At 33.8% G+C, this 8,473-nt stretch overlaps 1 pseudogene across 1 annotated transcript; it reads right to left on the bottom strand.

Moving 5' to 3' along the window:
- Positions 1–4,175: 4,175 nt before the first annotated feature.
- On the bottom strand, positions 4,176–4,632 carry LOC308508325 (synaptosomal-associated protein 23-like; annotated as a pseudogene). Its single transcript has one exon. The product of its transcript is annotated as a synaptosomal-associated protein 23-like (transcript).
- Between the last annotated feature and the right edge of the window lie 3,841 nt (positions 4,633–8,473).

The raw sequence follows: 8,473 nt of genomic DNA, 5'->3' as shown, positions 1-8,473 counted from the left end.
AAGCTGAAGTGAGTCTCTTTCAGGCAACATATAGTTGGGTCTTTTCTTTTTATTCATTCATCCACACTTTGTTTTTAAATTGGAGAACCTAATCCATTTACTTTTAAAGTAACTATTGATAAGTATGGACTTACTATTGCCAATTTATTCATTGTTTTCTGGCTATTTTGTAGTACCACTGGTCCTTTCTTCCCCTCTTTCTCTCTTCTTTTGTGATTTGATGATTTTCTGTGGTAGTATGCTTTGATTCCTTTACCTTTTGTGTATCTACTATAGTTTTTGCTTTGTGGTTACCATGAGGCTTACATAAAACATAGTTGTAACAGCCTATGTTAAGCTGACAACAAGTTAACTTCAAATGCATACAAACGCTTGACATTTTTACATTCCCACATTTTATGTTTTTGAAGTTACAATTTAAATTTGCTTACCTTGTGTATCCATAATATACATTGGGATATTGGTATACTAACAATATACAATGGGCATTTATGACTGCTCCCTGTGCACTGAGCCCTGGAACACTGATAGCTGATAGCAGCAGTAAGTGTTTGCACACCTGCTAACAACTGTTCTTTTGTTTGCTTTGGTCCTGTAGGACTCATGAATACAAGCCCCACTGGCTTTTCAGAACTAGGCGATTTGGGAAGCCTATTGCCCCCAACTTTTAAGGTGGCATTCTTAAAAGCTGGTGTGTTGTGTGTGTGATTCAAACCCTTCACACCTCAAGGGTCATCTGGAAGTTGGGGATTCCCTATCCACTGTATGGTATTGTGCTGGGTGGGGTTTATGGCAAGAATGTGTCTCAGCCCGTGTGTCTCAGCCCGTGTCAGTGTGGGTAGTCTCTCAGTGTCCCAATGTGTAGGAGTCACTGAACTGGTTTCTGGATTTCTCCCTAAGGGAATTGCTCCATGTGTAGCTACATATTCAGTGTGTCAGTGGGAGAAGAGAAATTCAGGAGCTTCCTATGTCACCACCTTGGTCCAGAGTCTACCTGTATTTCAGGTAGTTATCAATTGTATCTGACTAAAAATTATAATTTGTAGTATTTTACTAATGGGTAAACAGAGGCACTGTTAGAAATGTCATCTATACTAGAGAGTTTGCCAAATTGTAAGTAATATTCTTTTTATTCTATAATTCAGGATTGGTAAACCTCAAGTAGTGAGTGAGAAACACGATGCAAATTTCAAAAGTAGTCTTAACCAGACTCCTTTCTGTTAATCCTTCCCCTCCTCTCTCTCCAATCCGTCTTTCTTAAACAGACTCCTAATCAAATGACTTCCCTGGTAAAAACGTCAATGACTCCCTCATTCCCTACTAAATAATGTTGACACTAATGAGGCTAAAATTAAAGCTAGTCAGTCTGATCCCAGTCTTTGCTTTTATACATTCTAACCCATCATTTCATGCATTAATAATTCAATAATAAATGTTTTGGGAATATGAGCTTGAATGGATACTATAGCTAACTGGAAACCCTTGGTCTTCTCAGTGATTTTGGTAATGCCCTGTGGATTTATATTTTAATAAATTTTTCACACAGCTGAGTCACTGTAAATTCTTTAAAATCATTTGTGATGAGATTTCTTTAGACTACAAAAAACAATATACTACTGGTATGGGGATTTCCAATTAAAGGTTAAGCAGTAAAGGGTGTTTTGTTTACCAGTCCTCCCAAAGTACACTAAAAGCAGCAAAATGTAGGGGGAGAAAAAATTTCTCACAAAACTGGAAATGCACAGCTCCAAACCTGAAACTAGGAAGAATGTATACCCAAAACAATGATTGGGTCTCCTAAGTGTGAAAGCAGACTAGAGGAGTAGCAGAGGACAGCAGAGAGGGTAAGTGGCAAATGCAGTTCTACCGTTGGTGGCAGTGAGATATGCTCATGAAGGACTTTTGACTTTCCAACCTTCCTTGAAACCCATTAGGACCTCCTGATTATGCCCCAAAAGAGAAGCATGCAAACTAAGAGGAGACATGCTTCAGAGGGAAGATGACAGGGAGGTTTTGGCAAGAAAGTGTGTGAGACTGCAATCCAAGATCAATTCATTCCTCCTGACCCTCACCACACCACTGTTGGGCAAATAGGTGGCCCTGCCCAGGAGATCTCACTCAAAGATGAACAGTAGAGAGAGAACAAGGTCTTTATTGAGGTATTGCATAGAATTTGGAAAATAATGTAAAAAAAATTAGTTGAAAACTAAACATCAGACGAGAGATTTCAAAGAAACATAAATTTCAAAGAAAGTAAATTCCAAATAAAGTCAAGTTGGACACTGGGGAAAATAGAGCTCAAAGAGGACAAAGAAACTGAAGGAGAGATAAGTAATTTAATAGATGACACATGGAATCAAACAATGAAATAAAATCATTACAAAAATGAAACCACATGAGAAGCACTTAAAATTAGAAGACAGTTTTGAAAATATAGTCAGAGAGAACGGGATTAAGATCAAAAGATGCGTGTAATTAAATAGAAGATGATAGCTTGAGAAGAGACACATGGAGAATCATAGTACTTACATTAATATTGATGGGGAAGATATAATAGAGGAAAAAATTTTCCAATTCTGTACAACAATGTTTATTAATTGTCATGGGAAGTAAATTAAGCCCCAAAATTTTATACTTAGCCAAAGTTGATTAAGGGATAAAAGTAGCAGAGAGACTTTATCAGAAAAGCAAGAATCTAATAGATATACAACACTTCTGTGGTTTTCTTGAAATTTTTTTAAACTGTTTGAGTAAAAACAAACAAAAAAATTAAGATAAAGATCCCAGGAAATTTGCTGTGAAATGAAGAAACTGGAAATGTCTAAATAACTGAGGGGATTAGAATTGTAGAGCAGAATAAAAACATTCTTAAAGGAGACAGATTATTAAGAGGAGAAATGGTGGAGATATGTGAGTGTGTCAATTTATGCAAATTTCAGAGTATCAATTCAATACAAACCATCTAAAGTCAATAAATTTACTTAAATCCATATGCAAATTTAGGGATCTAACCACCAACACTTAAACACAGATTATAAATCTTCCTAATTATTAAAAAACAGAAAACAAAACATCATTCAGCAAAAGAAAAAATAGATTGGATTTTTTTTAATTTTCCAAATTACTTTTACATAATAACTTTTACAGTTAAACAGAATTCTAGCTTTCTAATAGTCTATATCTACATAAAACTCAAAGAAATCTAATAATTTTTCTACATGCAATTCAAAAAAGTTTCTTTTTTCCTATCTAAAACATGATTCTTGGCATGGAGGTAAATCTGAATTCACGTGATATACTGTCAAACTTTTCCAAAAAAAAATTTAAGCCCTGCTTTAGAGAAAAATTTTCATGTTACACATACATATTTACATATTTTTTCTTCAGAGACTAATGATAAATGTCTGAGGTTAATAGGTCTGTAATGGAACCATTATACTAATAACACGAAAATAAAAAGGTATTCATTTACACAAAGTGTTCCTGTATGGAGCAATATGAAATGTGATCACAGAATCTATGTACATATCTGAATCCCAAGAGTTCAGGAATTAAACTCACTTTGAGAAAACTCATTCTATTCCTTTTTGAAGCAAAAGTTGCCAAATTGTGATGTATTATGTAACCAAAACATTGCATATAAAATCTCCAAAACCAAGTATTAACCTAAATTGGCAATAATGGCAACTTAAATTAAGAACTAAACCCAACTAAATGTTTGCTGTGGCTATACAACCTTTTGTTGTGTGGCCTGAAAGTTTTACTGAGGTAACAACCTCTTATCTTTTGTTTCTCCTTGCATTCCCCCGCCCCTGTCCACAGCTCCCTTCTTTATGGTTGTCTTTGGCAATGCTTCCACATCTTGAAAGTAGAAGAACCTGCTACAGTAAATGAGGAGGGTGAAAAAAACAAAACAAAACAAAACAAAAACAATGCTATATGTAATGTATGAAAACCAATCTAAGAGTATAAACTGAGAAAGAAAATACTACAAATCTGAACAGGAATCTACCCTCAACGGAAAAAAGACAAAATAAAAAATGGGGGCGCTGTTACTCTTCATACTTCTTCCACATTATTTCCTGATTAGAAGAGTGTGGAACCAAAATTTTAAACTCTGAAAAAGCAACAACTTTGAAGCAAGTGAATAAATGGTAGAGAAGTACAGCAGTACTTCAGCTATCAATGAGTTTCTTTACTCTGGCATTAGCATTGTCAATACGATTTTTGTTGGTGTCAGCCTTTTCTGTGATCCAGTCTATTTCTCGATTTTGCGCCTAAATTTCATTTTGTCCAGGGCCACATTTTTTAGGTTTCCTAGGATACTGCCCACTTGAGTCAGACTCTCTTCCATTTCATCTTTTCTGGCATCATTGTTATACGTTTAATGTATCTACTGCTGTCTGCTCCTGTGGTTGCTTGCTAAGGCTGACCATTTGTCACTTGGCCTGTGGGCTGAGATGCTACATTGCTAGAGGAGTTATCTCCACCATCTTCCCATGTTGCCTTATCGGCCTTACCAGACTCAAAGTTCTTTGTCCTATTTCATGGGCAGACACAAAGACCACAGCACTTGTTGAACTCTGTTAAAGTCTTTTCTGCCTCTCCCATGTCTCTATTTATTTGGTCCATGCTTTCTTCTGTGCAGTTTAGTTGTTCCCCTTGTTCATCCTTCATAGTGATAGTCTTGAATCCTGCTACCTGAGACTCAATAGCTAAACCCAGGATTCTCCTTGTATTTTTCCAGAAGACTCCTCAGTAACCTGGTGAGCCCTCAACTGAATTTCTTCTGATGAAATATTATCCTTGATGAGTTAAAACTCTTGATAGGCACAGAAACTGAAATGGAGATATTCTCTGTCAAACTTGAAAATTCCAAGAGTTCTGTTTTCTAATTATCAAAAATATCAGATGTAGTTGAGAGGTGAATATGAACAGTCACTCCTGGCACGGTAGCAAGGTCATTTTGAACTCAAAGTGCTGCCTAGTACTTCTTCCCACCCAAAGTCTAGTCTCCTTCCATCATCATATATTTAACCCCCTTTATCCTCTTCATCCTCCCCCTAACCCTTTCTGATGTAAAGCTGGTGCCTTCTTACTGCATCCCCACATAGTGGAAGAGCTAGATTGGATTTTAAAAATCCAACTATTTGACTGCAATAACACAGATAAAGTGGAAAAAATATATAACTCAATGTTTTTTTTAAAAAAGGAATAAGCAAAGGCATACCAAACAAATTCAAATGAACACAAAGCAAGCATTGCAATATTAACACATAGTAGATGAATTGAAAGAAAAAAATCATTACACAGGAAAAGAAAGAGATCTTTAAAATAATGAAAATACAATTTACAATAAAGATCTAATCTGCTTGAAACTTTTATCCCTAACTAACTTAGCACCAAAGCAAGTATAAAAAATATGGCATGCAAGGCAAAAATAAATAGAAAGCAGCATAGTAGGAGTTTGTAGCCCACCTCTCTGAACTTTTGACACATCACGTATACAAAAGTATAATAAGAAAAGATACACAGAATATTTAAATATCATAATAAAGCAAACTTAATAGGCAACTACCAGGGTGCCATTTATATTTTAAAAATATAAATAAGATTGTGTCACCCTCTACTTCAAAAATCTCGAATGGCTTTCCAAATTCATTATCATGGTTCCTGCCTGTCTCTTTGATCTACCTCCTACAAGGTTCCACTTCACTCATCCCACACTAGTCATATGGACCTAAGTGCTGCTCTCCTCAAATACCCAGGTTTTATCACTGCCAGTTCTTCGCTGGCAGGCATGCTGTTCTCTCAATATTTACTGCTCCCTCACTCACTTCATGCTAGTCCCAGCTCAAATGTCACAAGTCAAGGAGGACTTTGCTGAGGACTTTCTAACATAGTCCTCACCTAGCCATTCCCCACCTCCTTGCCTGATTTACTTTTCTTCAAAGCATTTGTTAGTAATGGAAATTACCTGCATTTATTTGCATGATAAGTTTCTGTCTCTTTTACTAGAATAGAAACTCCACTAAGACAGAGGTTATGTTTTGTCTTATTCACTCCCTCATCCTTGGTGCCTAGAATGGAATCTGGCAAATATAAACACTCCTTTTTACAATGAATAAACAAGCATTCATAAATTAATTATCAAGTGAATGAATGAATGATTCACTGAATTATATGTCTCCCAAAAAGAGTGTATCTTTTTGTCCAGGACCCATGGAATGTGTACAAAAACTAATCGTGTATGAAGCTACAGAGAAAACCATAATAATGTATACAAAGCGTAAATAGTACAGAAAGCATTCACTGGCAATAATACAATAAAACTAACACTAAATGCAACAACAAAAATGAAACAAAAAGAACCTTCCAACCACTTGAAAAATTGTTTAAAAAAAATCAAAATTTTAGATTATAGCATATCTGGAAAATAACAGTTGTGAACACCCTACACATTGGAACTCATAAAACAGAGTAATGTTCTAATGGAATAATCATAATCTACGTTGCATTACTAAACATGGAAAAATAAAAATAAATTAACAAGTCAACCAAATATTAGAAAAAAGAAAGAAAAAAATTGAAAATTAAAGAAAGAAAATAAAAGTTAAATAGGAAAAGGATAAATTAGGCAAGGAAATATATTCAAGAGCTGATTCCTTTAAAAATCCAATAAAAATTATTTTTAAATAAACTAATCAAGATTTGAAAAAAGACAAAATTTAAAATATGGGACATAAACACAGAAAAGAAATTGAATTATAGTAGGATACATTGTTCTATACTGTGCAAATCCATTAGAAATGTGTGTGAAGTTATTGTCTAGATTGTGTGAATGTTATCCAAACTACAAGAAACATAATTCTGAGGCTCAAGATTCCAGAGCATGGAAAAGAAGACACATTTTCAAACTCTTATTACAAAGAATAACACAACTACAAAAATAGATGATAGATAGATAATATATAATAGTTTCTACACATACATACAATACGGCAGAGCAACCTAATCATATATATACAATACTGCAGATCAATCTAATTTTTAAATACAATAAAAAATTCAAAGTACAATAAGAGAAAAACCCCATTCACAATAACAAAACTGGGGAAACAACAAAAACAAACTTCACAAGAATGATACAAGATTAATATGAAGAAAATTTGATACTGCAATGATGTCATTTCTCCCCCAAATTAATCTATGAAATTAATGTAATCTTATTGACTATTTTGCAATGTCTCTTAACGATGATCAAGGTCATCTAGAAAAATGAACACACATGTTTAGCTTGGAAAATTCTGTGAAAGGAGAATTATGAGGGGGAACTGGCCCCATTAAATAGTTAACATGCTTTAAAGCAACTGTCACTGAAGTTATTTGGTACTAGCAAAGAATAATATACACAGCTAAAAGGGACAGAATCAGTAGCATAAAAGTAAAGCTAGATGATGTATTACCGAATTGTACACTTGAAACCTATGTAACTTTACTAACCATTGTCACTCCAATAAACTTTAATTTTAAAAAAAAGAAGGAAAAAATAAAGCTAAATATATATAGGAATTTCATTTTTAATAATCACAGAATTTTATTTTATCAAGGAAGTAATAAATTATTCATAAGTAAGCTAAGATAATCTAGCCATTTGGGAAAAGGAATTTTAAAAATTTCCTACCTTATTCCTTACTACAAAATATATTCTAGATTTAAATGTAAAATAATTAAAATTTAAAAGAACTGGAATAAAATGTGAGTGGATATTTTTATAAATTTAGAGTGAGGAAAACCTTCCTAAACATCAAACAAACTCCAGAGACCCTAAAAGAAGAATTTGATCAATGTTGTTATATAAAAATTTTTAATTAACTGTGCAAAAAACAATTATTACAAAGTCAAAATGCAAAGAACAAACCAGGAAAAGTATTTTTGAAATATGAGAGAAGAAATTATTCATCAATAATTTCTTTAATATATAAAAGTTCTGACAAATCAATAAAAAATAGTTAAGTAACATATTAGAAAATTAGTCAAAGGATATGAACTAGCATTTCAGAGAAAAAGAACTTAATTGGGAAGCAAACATAGGAAAACATCCCCAACCTCATTCTTTATTAAAGATATAAAAATGTAGCAATAAGTTACCATTGTTGTCTTTCAGATACTTGGATGAGTTCTATGGAGGGATTTGTAAGCAGTTCTTCTGCTGCATTTTTGTTAAAGAACAAATGCTGATACATCTCTGTAAGGACAATTTGGAACCATCTGGTACATTGTAATATACGCATCCTTCATTTGGCCAAGAAATCCTGCACATAGGAACATTTCCTTCAGTAATACTCGCAGGAGTGTACAAATACATTTACAAATGCATATACAAGGATATAAACTGTTAGCATTGTTTTTTTAGCATTCATGTATGCATGTGTGTGCACGTGTACAAACATACACACACAAATGACAAAAG

Source organism: Rhinolophus hipposideros (genome assembly GCF_964194185.1).
Source record: "Rhinolophus hipposideros genome assembly, chromosome: 2".
Classification (NCBI taxonomy): domain Eukaryota; kingdom Metazoa; phylum Chordata; class Mammalia; order Chiroptera; family Rhinolophidae; genus Rhinolophus; species Rhinolophus hipposideros.
This window is presented reverse-complemented; position numbering and strand designations above follow the sequence as displayed.